General features: G+C 41.7%; 1 pseudogene; it reads right to left on the reverse strand.

The window, feature by feature from the left end:
• The window catches only part of LOC114286984 (receptor-like kinase TMK3), a 48337-nt pseudogene extending 40321 nt beyond the window's left edge, over positions 1-8016 (reverse strand).
• Between the last annotated feature and the right edge of the window lie 4587 nt (positions 8017-12603).

Genomic DNA, 12603 nt, shown 5'->3' on the forward strand with positions numbered 1-12603 from the left:
TAACTTTATCTTGTAAACTTTTTAAGTTTCAACAAGTGTTAAACATAATCTCGGTTGAACTTTAACTTGTAAACTTTTTAAGTTTTAACAAGTGTTAAATATCATCTCGGTTTAACTTCAACTTGTAAACTTTTCACAAGTTTCAACAAGTGTTAAACATCATCTCGGTTTAACTTCAACTTGTAAACTTTTCTCAAGTTTCAACAAGTGTTAAACATCATCTCGATTTAACTTCAACTTGTAAACTTTTCTCAAGTTTCAACAAGTGTTAAACATCATCTCGGTTTAGCTTCAACTTGTAAACTTTTCACAAGTTTCAATAAGTGTTAAACATCATCTCCATTTAACTTCACCTTGTAAACTTTTCTCAAGTTTCAACAAGTGTTAAACATCATCTCGGTTCAACTTCAACTTGTAAACTTTTCTCAAGTTTCAACAAGTGTTAAACATCATCTCGGTTTAACTTCAACTTGTAAACTTTTCTAGTTTCAACAAGTGTTAAACATCATTTTGATTTAATTTCAACTTGTAAACTTTTTTCAAGTTTCAACAAGTGTTAAATATCATCTCGGTTTAACTTCAACTTGTAAACTTTTCACAAGTTTCAACAAGTGTTAAATATCATCTCGGTTTAACTTCAACTTGTAAACTTTTCTCAAGTTTCAACAAGTGTTAAACATCATCTCGGTTTAACTTCAACTTGTAAACTTTTCACAAGTTTCAACAAGTGTTAAACATCATTTCGGTTTAACTTCAACTTGTAAACTTTTCTCAAGTTTCAACAAGTGTTAAACATCATCTCGGTTTAACTTCAACTTGTAAACTTTTCACAAGTTTCAACAAGTGTTAAACATAATTTTGGTTTAACTTTAACTTGTAAACTTTTCACAAGTTTCAACAAGTGTCAAACATCATTTTTCTTCTCTCTGCCCCTTAATGTGAACGTAAGTTCCACTTGGGTTCTCATTATACATGTATTCCAGAAACATCGGCGAGTATATTATCAGTTATAAATGTAGAAGAATTCTGCTAAAATTTTATTCATTACTTTGGCAAAAAACAAGAAAAATCTAATGATAGAAAATTTTCAGATTACAAGTATTCTAGGGTCTTGGCAACTCCTTGCCTTCATTATCTTCAAGCCGATATGCCCCATTGCCCAATATTGAAGTAATTCTGTAGGGTCCTTCCCAATTTGGGCCAAGCTTGCCCTCCCTGGGATCCTTCTTGTTGCCGACGACTTTTCTCAAGACTAGGTCGCCGACTTGGAACTCCCTTGGGTTAACCCTTTTATTGTAAGCCCTGGCAATCTGCTACTGGTATGCTGCTAGCTGAATTGCAGCTCTCTCACTTCTTTCTTCTAGTAGATCCAGATCTCGGGCTAAGAGTACATCATTAGTTCCATTCTCTACTCCCTGGGTTCGGATCCTTGGGATGCCGACCTCCAGTGGAATGACAGCTTCTGTGCCATAAGCCATGGCAAAGGGGGATTCTCCTGTTGATCTTCTCGGCGTAGTCCGATATGCATAGAGTACACTTGGTAGCTCATCCAACCATTTTCCTTTCGCTGCTTGCAGCCTCTTCTTTATTCTATCCAGGATAACTTTGTTGGATGCTTCTGCTTGTCCATTGCTTTGAGGAAAGGTTGGGGTTGAAAAATAATTCTTGATCTTGAATTTTGCACAGAAGCTTTTGATTCGCTTGCTGTCAAATTGTGTTCCATTGTCGGCAACTATTGCTCTTAGAATCCCAAATCTGGTAATGATATTTCTCCATATGAAGTTCTTCACGTCCACATCTCGGATCTTGGCCTGGGGCTCAGCTTCTATCCATTTGGTGAAGTAATCTGTTACTACCAGCAAGTATTTCATTTGTCCAGTTGCTTGGGGCAGTTGCCCAACGAGATCCATGCCCCATTGGGCAAATGACCAAGGACTGGATACTGGGTTCAGGTCTGCTGCTGGTTGGTGTAACAGGGGTGCAAACCTTTGGCACTTTTTACACTTTTTCACATAGGCTTCTGCATCTCTCTGTATGTAGGGCCACCAATACCCCTGTGTAATGGCCCTATGGGCAAGTGATCTACCCCCAGCATGGCTTCCACAAATTCTTTCATGTATTTCATATAAAAAATCTTCAACTTGTGAGGGATAAACACACCTCAAAAGGGGTCCAGTGAAGGATCTTCTGTAGAGATGTCCTTCTGCTGTCAGACTGAATCTTGCCGACTTCAATCTGATCTTGTGCGCCTCTTTGTGGTCATTTGGCAGCTTTCTTTCCTTTAAGAAGGCTACAATTGCATCCATCCAGCTTGGTCCCATATCCACACACATTGCTTCGTGTTTTGCGATCGGTGATTCAATGCTCGTGCCTGACAGGTATTCGACCATTATCTTCCTTGCTTTTCTTGGCTGTATTGCACTAGCTAGATTGGCCAGTGCATCAGCGTGACTGTTATCATCTCGGCTAACCTGATGTAGTCTGTAATTCTAAAACAAGGCCACTAACCTGTTGACTTCCTTTGCGTAGGCTGACATTCTTTCATCTCGGGCTGCAAACTCGCCCATTGTCTGGTTGACTATGAGCTGGGAGTCACAGAAGACTATCACTTCATCTGCTTCTGCTGCTACCGCTAGCTTTAGTCTTTCAATCAATGCTTCATATTCTGCTTCATTGTTTGAGGCCTTGAACCCCAATTGAATGGACTATTCCAATATCTCTCCATCTGGAGATACCAGTACTACTCCTACTCCCGCTCCTTGTCGGTTTGAGCTCTCATCGACAAACAGTCAAAAGGAGTCGCCGATGTAAATGCTGCAGGGTCTGAGTTTTTCCTTTTTCCTTTTTCCTTTGTTCTGTTGCATTTGGCTGGGCTTCTCCTTGCTTGCTTGGACATCGTTCACCTTGGCTCAATGGAGCTCGATGTATGATGGATTCTGGTGTGAACTCGGCCATGAAGTCGGCCACAGCTTGGCCTTTGATTGCTGTTCTGGGTCTGTACTCCAAGTCATACTGTCCCAAGGCCACTGCCCATCTGGCTATTTTTCTTGTCAGGTCTCCTTGTTGCAACAAGGACTTCAAGGGGTGTTCAGTTAGCACCACAATTTTATGGGCTTGGAAGTAATGGTTCAGTTTATTTGAAGCCATTACTAAAGCCAGTGCTAATTTCTCTAAGGGTAGATACCTTGTTTCTGCATCGGCCAGGGTTTTGCTTACATAGTAAACAGCCCTTTGCTTCCCTTTTTCTTCTCGGATTACCACTGCGCTTACTGCGTGTTCTGAAACTGTTAAGTACAAAAACAACTCCTCCCTCAGGTTCTAGATTTGAAAGAACTGGAGTTGTGGTCAAATATTTCTGTGGCTTTCTTCACTAAGTTGAAGAAAGGTTTGCACTTGTCTGAGCTTCTGCTTATGAACCTATTCAGGGTTGCGGCCCTTCCAGTCAACATTTGTACTTGTTTTGCCGTCGTCAGGCTCTTCAATTCCAAGATGGCCTAAATCTGATCTGGGTTGGCCTCAATGCCCCTTCTAGTCACCAGGTATCCCAAAAACTTACCAGATCCCACTCCAAATGCACACTTCGCTGCATTGAGTCGGAGCCGATATGTTTTGAGGATGTCAAAGACTGCTTTCAGGTCGGCCAGATGACCTTTAGGTTCCTTGGTCTTCACGACCATGTCATCAATGTAAACTTCCACCGTTCCGCTAATCAGGTGTTTGAACATCTTGGTTACCAGTCTTTGGTAAGTTGCTCCTGCGTTTTTTAACCCAAAAGGCATTACTCTGTAGCAGTACAGAACTTTTGGGGTGATAAACGCAGTCTTCTCCTCATTTGGGGGATACATGGCTATCTGATGGTATCCCTTGTAGGCGTCCAGGAAACTCATCCTTCCATGCCCCGAAGTGGCGTCTACCAGCTGGTCAATCTTGGGTAGAGGAAAATTGTCTTTAGGACAGGCCTTGTTCAGGCTGGTAAAGTCCACGCAGACCCTCCATTTACCATTCTTTTTCTTCACCACCACTGTGTTTGATAGCCATGTCGGGTAATTTACCTCTAAAATGACCCTGGCCTCCAGAAGTCTGTCTACTTCCTCTTCCACTACTTCGACATGTATCAACGTCAGTCTTCTTGCTCGTTGGATTACGGGTTTTACCGACCTATCAACATTTAGTTTATGGCAAGTGACCACAGGGTCAATGCCAGGCATCTCGTAAGGCGTCCAAGCAAACACCTCAATATTTGCTCTCAAAAAAGTTTCCAACTCTTTTTCCTCTTCTTCAGCTAAGCTCAAGCTGAGAAGAAAGAAGCGTCCTTCATCTCCCTCCTGGACGAGGACTTTCTTCAGTGCTTCTTCACTCTTCTCGGCTGGTTCCTTGTCGACTTCCTCTAAGACCTCCATGTCTTCGTCTTCGATCTCTGTCTTCTCTGGTTCTCTTATGCTGCAGGTGGATTTCATTGCTGCCATGGAGCAATTATTTGCCTGCAGCTGATCTCCTCTGACCTCCTCAATCCCATGCTCTGTTAGGAACCACAATAGTTGATGCAATGTTGAGAGAACAGCCCTCATTGCATGTAACCATGGCCTTCCCAAATTGATGTTGTAAGGGGAGGGGTGTGTCAATTACGGTGAACTCTATTGTTATCTTCCTGGTGCCTGCCTGCACTTCCAGGCTGGTTATTCCCAGTGGCCATGTCGGCGTTCCATTGAACCCGACCATTGGGCTATTGGATTGCTCCATATCGTCTGGGTGAAGGCCAAGCTCCTTGTAACATCGGATGTACATGATGTCACAAGAGCTGCCTTGGTCAATCAGGATGCGCTGTACTTGGCATTCTCCAACCTGGAGGGATACTACCAAGGCATCATTATACGGATGCTACACCATCTCAAGGTCAGCTTCAGAAAAAGGCACTACTGGTCCTTGGCACTCCTCTGCCCGATGTCTCTTCTGTCCGACTTGGTAGACATGCTGCAAGTGCTTCACCTTCTGGGTCTCCCCCCTAATCTCGTTTTCGCTGACCTTCGAGTGATTACATTAATTACCCGAGGTCCTCCTGCTTGTGGTTGCTGTGTTGGGGGAGGTGGAGCTGCTGTCGCCTGAGGCAATCTTGTCTATTCTTCCCTTGTCCTGGCCTCATCGACATGGTCCCTCAGATGGCCTTGCCTCACCAAGTCTTTTAAGTGTGTTTTCAGGGCTATACAACCCTAAGTCATGTGTCCATCTTCATTGTGGTAAGCACAATGTCTGCCAAGGTTTCTTCTCATAAACTCTCTTGGTGCCCTTGTTGGGGCTCTGAAATAAGGTTGGTTCCGAATTTTGTCCAGGACTTTGTGAATTGGGATTCAGAACATAGTCGTAACTGCCTGTGTAGCCCTCAGTCCTATTTCTTGCTTGCTGGATCCGTTGTTACCTCGGCCTCGCTTCGACGAGCCGTTTCCCTTTTCTTGCTTTGCCTCCTTGGTTTCCGATGTATCTTCTTCGGCTCTGGCATACTTCTCGATTCTCGCCATGAGCTCTTCCATACTTTTTGGCAATGTCTTTGCCAAAGATTTTCGTAGTGGATAGTCGTCTTTTAGGCCGTTCTTGAAAGATACGACCGCTATCTCTTGATTACACTCTGGTATTTGGTTGAACACCTCATAGTACCTTTTTGCATAAGCCCTAAGGCCTTCATCCTTACTGATCTTTAGAGCCATCAATGCGTCCACCCTTAATGGCTGCAGCTTGTTTGTCACGAACCTGGCCACAAACATCTCGGCCAGGCCTTCCTAGGTCTTCACACTTCCCTTCGGTAGTTTGTGAAACCAATCTGATGCAATCTCCTCGAACGATGAGGGGAACACTTTGCAAAGCAACGGCTCGTTCCCACTATATAATGCCATTGAGTTCAAGTATAATCCAACGTGGAAGTTAGGGTCTGACTTACCATCGTAAATCTGGAACCACGGCATACTGAATCTCTTTGGAGCCTCAAATTTGTCCAATTCTACCGAGAAGAGTGTTCTCTACTTAACAGGTGAAGTTACTTCGGCATCGGCATTATGTTGTTTTCTCTTAAGGTAATCTCTCAGGTCTTCCTTACTCTGCCCAGGAGCTCGGCTATCTCCCGACTTCAGTCTTTTCGGCATACTACTCTCAGCTTCGTTGTGGGCCATTTTCGACCTTTCTCCATGAGTTGTGTCAAAGAACAGCTCCTGCTTTTGAACGTGCCGATATTCTCTTGGGTCTGCTTCTTTAGTGTGATGTGTCCTTCGTGACTCTTCTTTCCTCGAATCTCCTCGCCCGACCTCCTTGGAAGGCCGGTAAGAGTGCTTTTTGCTTCTAGTGTGCTGAGGGGCTATTGGGATTGTCTTCTGCCCTCCCTTCTGGGCATTGGCCGCTGGAATCAGTGTGTCCTGCAGCAGGTATGGTGGCTGCATGACATTACTTTGCATCATAAAGTTGACGACTGATTGCAGGTCTGCCACCTTGTTTGCCATCTCTTTCACCTCTTCGTCCCTCCGCAGGCATCTATCCTTCCATACCTGGAGGTTGTCCTCGTTGTAGTATCCGCTTCGATCTGGTTTCCTTGGCACGTCGTCATCCTGGCCGACGTCTTTCTTGCCGTGATTCTGGTTCTGAGTCTCCTCATTACGACCGTCTTCTTCCACATTTGAGTCAACGTGTTTTCCACTCCCAGCAGAGATTTTATTCCCAACCTTATCCTTCTATCCGTCATTGGCCATCTATTCTCCTTTCTTTCCCACAGACGGCGCCAAATTGTGTGAGTGATTTTCTGATCACACTGCCAACTTAGTTATTCAGCTGGAGAGTACTGGCAGAATAGATGACACCTGGCTGACCTATAACAAAAAGAGAAGATTCCGGCGGTGGTTCGTCTACCTGGGGGCACTCTGACGATCAAGTTAGTATATCTCTCAAAGATAATCAATAGTGCTAAACTCACTGTTCAGAATATAAATTGCGTACCTTTGACCCATCGGGGGTGCCTTTCTTTTATAGTTACCTCAATCCTAGTCCCCATAGAAGCCTAGCTTCAGTAGACTTCTGCTCTGTGCTTATCCTGAACTCTTCAAGAGATAAAGATAAACTCCCTAAGAGTGTTATCCTTATCCATGCTAAAGTCCTTCCTTATTCTAAGACTCTTGTGCCTTATCCGCTTATCTTGGATTCTAATATCTTCAAAGATAACCTCGGCCTTGCCGAGATCACCTCGGCGTCATGACCCGGACACGTGGCACCTCGGCTGACACGTCGGCATCACCTTAGCCACGTGTTGGTACTCTAAAAATATATCCCCACACTAGGTGAGCTAGAATTTGAGCCTATTGTTGATGGGGCATTGAGTGACGGTGATTGTAAGGGAGGGGATGGGCCGGCATTTGGTGATTGTGAAGGAGCTGATGGAGTGCTAGTTGGTGAGCGACGGGGAGGTCCAGTAGTCCGATTAGCAACCAATAGCGGATTACCATCAGTAATGAATTTAACACTGTTAGGGAATTTGGGTAATGGAGGCTGAAAATTGTCTCCACTTATATCCAACAATCTCAAAGATTTCAACTCAGATAATTTTGTGGGGACTGTACCACTTATATGGTTTCCTCCAAGATGAATTTCCATCAACGAAGGTAGGTTTGCAAGTGAAGGACTTGGAGTACCACTAAGCCCTTGCTTCTGTAAATTTATAATAGTAACCTCACCTTTTGTATTGCAACTCAACCCCAACCATGGTCCTTTACACGGGTCATTACCGGTCCAACGAGAAGCAAGATTTGAAGGGTAATTCAGAGCTTGAAGAAAATCTAAAAATGCATTGACTTGAGGAGAACATGGTGCCCCAGGAGTTGATTGGCAAAATGAATTCGAAGAGAAAGTTACATCATCAGCTTTGAACTTAAGAATTGAGCCCATTAGCATATTATTGTTTAAATTCAATAACTTCATATTCATAGTGGCCAAGCTCGGTGGAATCAAACCAACAAGTTGGTTTTTGTTAAGGTTTAGTTCTTTTAGGAGTAAATATTAGATACAATAGTGATATCATTTGACGGTATCACTATCTAATAAGTAATCTTAATTTGCCATAATCTACAACAATGTTGAGTTAGTAAAAGACTAGACTTGTTGATATAGTACCTTTACTAATTTTTATTGACCGATGACACAACAGAAAATGATGCTATTTTTATACTCAATATTTTTTCGGACAATTACCTAATAGTTGAGTTAGTGGAAAAAAATTATAAATTAATAAAAAAATTTAGGGGAATTGACTAATAAATCCCAATTTGTCATCTTGTAGCCCATGTGGTCCTAAGTTATTTCTTTTAAACTGTTTAGTCCTTAGGACTGGTTGTTTACTATTTTGCCATTTATGTGTTAATTTGAATTTATGGGCACGTGTTGGTTTGTGGGAATGATGGTGTTTGTGGTTCACGTTTCCATGAAAAGCGTTCTAGTGGGTTTTTGTATAGGGTGTGTGATACTGAGTTATGTGGGACTAGGATCACATAATTTGTGGATGTAATTTTGATGTAGGTTCGTTAGTCAAGGCTTGTTGTGAGACTCGGGTACACCAAATTGGGTTGACCTGGCGAATTATTTTGGAAATAGGAATCATCCCCAATTTGGGAAACCAAATCAGTGGCGATGGGCAATGTGAACCCTAGCATTTGTTTTGATTGCCCACTCAAAGTTTTCAAATTCAAATCAACCTAATCTCGAAACAGGAAGTAGAGATTGGAGGAATAATAGACCCAATGTTTGTGCATATAAGATTTGGTGTGGTTATATTTGTCGTTGAGAGCTATGGCGTGAAGAACCCTATATTGGTTGGTCGGACGGAGTTGGGGACTGTGAATTCAGTAGATCGAAGTGGTGTTGTGCTATTTTCCGCAACGTGAACGTGAACAATGTCTACGAATCGTAAGCGTTTCGTCTTTTTTGCTAACGTCATATTCATGTTCTTGATATTGTTGTGTAGTACGTGTTTTTGGTAGCCACAATATGTTTTGAGTGTTCATGGTCACTGTTCTATAGTAAAGGATGGTTATTATTGTTATTTGTTAAATTTTTGTCGTGTTGCCGGAGTTGTGTTGAAGGTGTTATGTTGGTGTACAATATTGTTGTCGTTGATGTAGATAGTTTGGTTTGTGAAAAGTTGGACACGTTTGAAATGTTGGGCATTTTTGTTTTGGTTCGGTGTTTGTATGTTTTGTGGGATTGGGTTGTGCCAATGTATAATGGAAGGGATTAGGATAATAGTAATTACATTGTGGTGGTGTAGGACATAAAATGCAGTTGATGTATGGGACCACTACAATAAAAACCATCTTTGGTGACTAAAAATACACCTTTGGTCGCTGAAAGTATAGGTTTTGGCGACTGAAAAAGCATTAGTAGCCAAAAGTGAGGATTTTTGGCGACTAAAAAAATTTAGTAGCCAAAAGTATAGGTTTTGGCGACTAAAAATCTGTTTGGTCGCTGATATATGGCTTTTAGTGACTAAAAAAATTTTAGTAGCCAAAAGTAAGGCTTTTTGGCAACTAAAAAAAATTTAATAGCCAAAAGTGAGGCATTGGGCGACTAAAAAGATGTTTGGTCGCCAAAAGTGAGGCTTTTACCGACTAAAAAAATTTTAGTAGCCAAAAGTGAGGCTTTTTGGCGACTAAAAATAATTTAGTAGCCAAAAGTAAGGCATTGGGTGACTAAAAAGATGTTTAGTAGCCAAAAGTGAGGCTTTTTGGCGACTAAAAATAATTTAGTAGCCAAAAGTAAGGCATTGGGTGACGAAAAAGATGTTTAGTAGCCAAAAGTGAGGCTTTTTGGCGACTAAAAAGAAGTTTAGTCGCCAAAAGTGGTAATTTTAGTGCGGGAATTAAATTTTTTAACGACTAAAAAATAATTTGTAGCCAAAAGTATAGAATTGGCGACTAAAATTATGCTTAATCGCCATAAGTGGTCTCTTTTTTTCCCTAGTAAATAATTTATTTTTTCATAAATTATGTTCAATAAAAAATAATTATCTTTATATATATACATTTATATTAATACGGGTCTATGTACTATATAAATAATATATGTTGCATATATAATCATGTGGTGTTATAGTGGCGTAGTGGAAAGAGTGTCTTGTATAAGGCTTATGGTGTGGGAGGTTGATGGTTCGAATCTCCACAAGAGCTAGCGAGTGTAATTTTTTTTTTTTCACGAATGAGCTTTTGGCGACTAAAAGGTTTTGTTGCCGATTCCTTCAGTATTGGCGACTAAAACATTGGTCGGTAAATGTATAATTTAAAAAAATATAATTGACTATTGGCGACTAAAAATTTAGTAGCCAAATATATAATTTAACAAATATAATTGACTATTAGCGACCAAAGTTTTGGTCGCTAAAGACTTGCTTTTTGGCGACTAAAAGTTTTTTAGTCGCCAATACCTTTCCCGACCGTTTTCTAGCAACCAAACCAGTGACTAAAAAATTTAGTTGGGGAAACTTAAAAACCGACTTTTGGCGACTAAAAATTTAGTTGCCAAATGTGTTTTTTCTTGTAGTGGGCGGGGGCGAGGGCGGGGGGAGTGGATGTGGCATTATTGTTGCATACTTTGTGCGTAGCACGACGTTGAAGGGGTTATGTGTAATGTGTTCTTTTTTAAGGGGTTTGTCATGTTTCGTTGGATCGGGTGGTTGATTGTGTCTAGGTCGATCATGGCGTAAAAATGAGGAGAATATTTACAAGGGGAATGGACCAATAAATTATGCATATAAAATGTAATGTGTTATGAGGCTTCATGAATGATATTGGTTATTTTTTTCTTGTTTTGGGGGATTGGTTTATGTGTTAGTAATTGTTTGTTTACTAACGGTTTGTTATTGAATTGGGCATTATTGTTCGGACTTAGTGCAATTGGGGGTTGTGTTGTTGCCACGTTGTACGTTGAACATATATTGTAATTGAAATGTTGTAATATTTTGTACATTTGTGGTTGCTTTGTTATGTATGTGGTCAGCATAACAATTTTTTGTCCATTATTGGCATTAAAGTAAGTGATTGTTATTTGTGTTATGGGTGGTGGGGACAATGAAAGAGTGGTTTATAATGTTGTTTTACTGTCAATTGTAGGGTTGAACAGGGGCTCCAGTCCGTGGACGCGGTCATGTGAGCGGAGGAAAAAAGAGGTAGCAGGGTTGGCGTCATCCAGCCAATGTGGGGTGAACATGGCAAGGCGCGTACTATTCAAGCAACTTAACATTGGGGCGAGGTCGGGTGGTGTTCATGGTCTTTGTAAGCCTCGGCTAAATTTCGGTCCAATGTTACCAGAATTATTAAGGTGGTAAACACAATCAGATTGAGAGACGTACACCTGGCACATTTGAGGAAGACGCCATTTTGGTTTCTGTTCGAATCCATTTTAATTAACCAGCTTGACCACATGGAGTTCAGGAAGGGTGATGATTTGGTCGTCCGCATTATTAAGTCATGCAGTGTTTGTGAAGAGAAGTTTGTAATTGGAGGGTGCACTGTAGATTTGAAAAATCAAGACGTGAAGCTGTTGTTTGGGCTACAATGTGGAAATGCATTCCTTGATCTGACCCCACGCCCTAGGCGTGCATCGGATTTTATTCAGCGAAGGTGCCCCGAAAGTAGCCGTATTACTACCAGACTTGTAAGGGACTTGTTGAATGAGGTTGCAGCGGGTGATTCGCCACGTGACCATGAGGATATTGCCAAACTCCTATGCCTTTATGTGTGTGGTAAACTATTTTTTGCGACATCCATGGAAACAATTAGTTGGACATTCATTCGGTATGTGGACAATCTTAATGCGATGAAATTATACGATTGGACTGGTGCGACTCGTAGCTCGTTGATGTGTTCTGTTAGAGACTTCCATCGGACTCCAGAAAAGGTAATAGGATGCGTAGTGGCTTTAATGGTAATAATTTTGAACATCGTCTGTTTTATGTGTCCATGTTGTTTTTGTTTGTCGTGTTGAGATTAGTATATAGATTAGTGAAATAGTTGGTGGTTGGTTGCAATTTGATATGTTGGTGGCGTGATTTCAATATTGGTTTTGTGAACACACGACCATTATGGAAGCCAAACATGCGCACAAGTTTCCCAGGCTCCTTAAGTGGGACGTTGGTGAAGTGGTACATAGTGCACGTGGTGTTAAATTGTCTGGAACAGTACACTTTGAGGTATTACTTTGTTTTCGTACCGTTTTGTTATTTATTCCATTATTGAGTTGGTTGTAACGTTTATTGTTGTGCGCGGTATTGTGGAGTGTGTCATTTAAATATGGTGTTTTATGTAGGTGATTACAGGTACGTTGGATGTTGAGGAACACAAGGCTGTAATTTTGGAAGGGGAGGGTTTGCGTGGATTTGGAGTTGGGGGCGTGGTAGGTGTCGATGGTGACAATGTGTCAAGTGGGGGTCATGGCGTAGGAGAAGAAGTGGATGTCGTAGGCACTTATTGCAGCAGTGAGTTAGGTGGAAATGTACAGCCTAACCCATCTACACCAGGTGTAAGTATGCAATTCGGACAACATGAAGTTCGAGATGGAGAGGCTGTTGATGGCTATGGTGGATGTGTT

This window comes from Camellia sinensis, chromosome 12 (assembly GCF_055761805.1).
Source record: "Camellia sinensis isolate YWXY chromosome 12, ASM5576180v1, whole genome shotgun sequence".
In the NCBI taxonomy this organism is placed as follows: domain Eukaryota; kingdom Viridiplantae; phylum Streptophyta; class Magnoliopsida; order Ericales; family Theaceae; genus Camellia; species Camellia sinensis.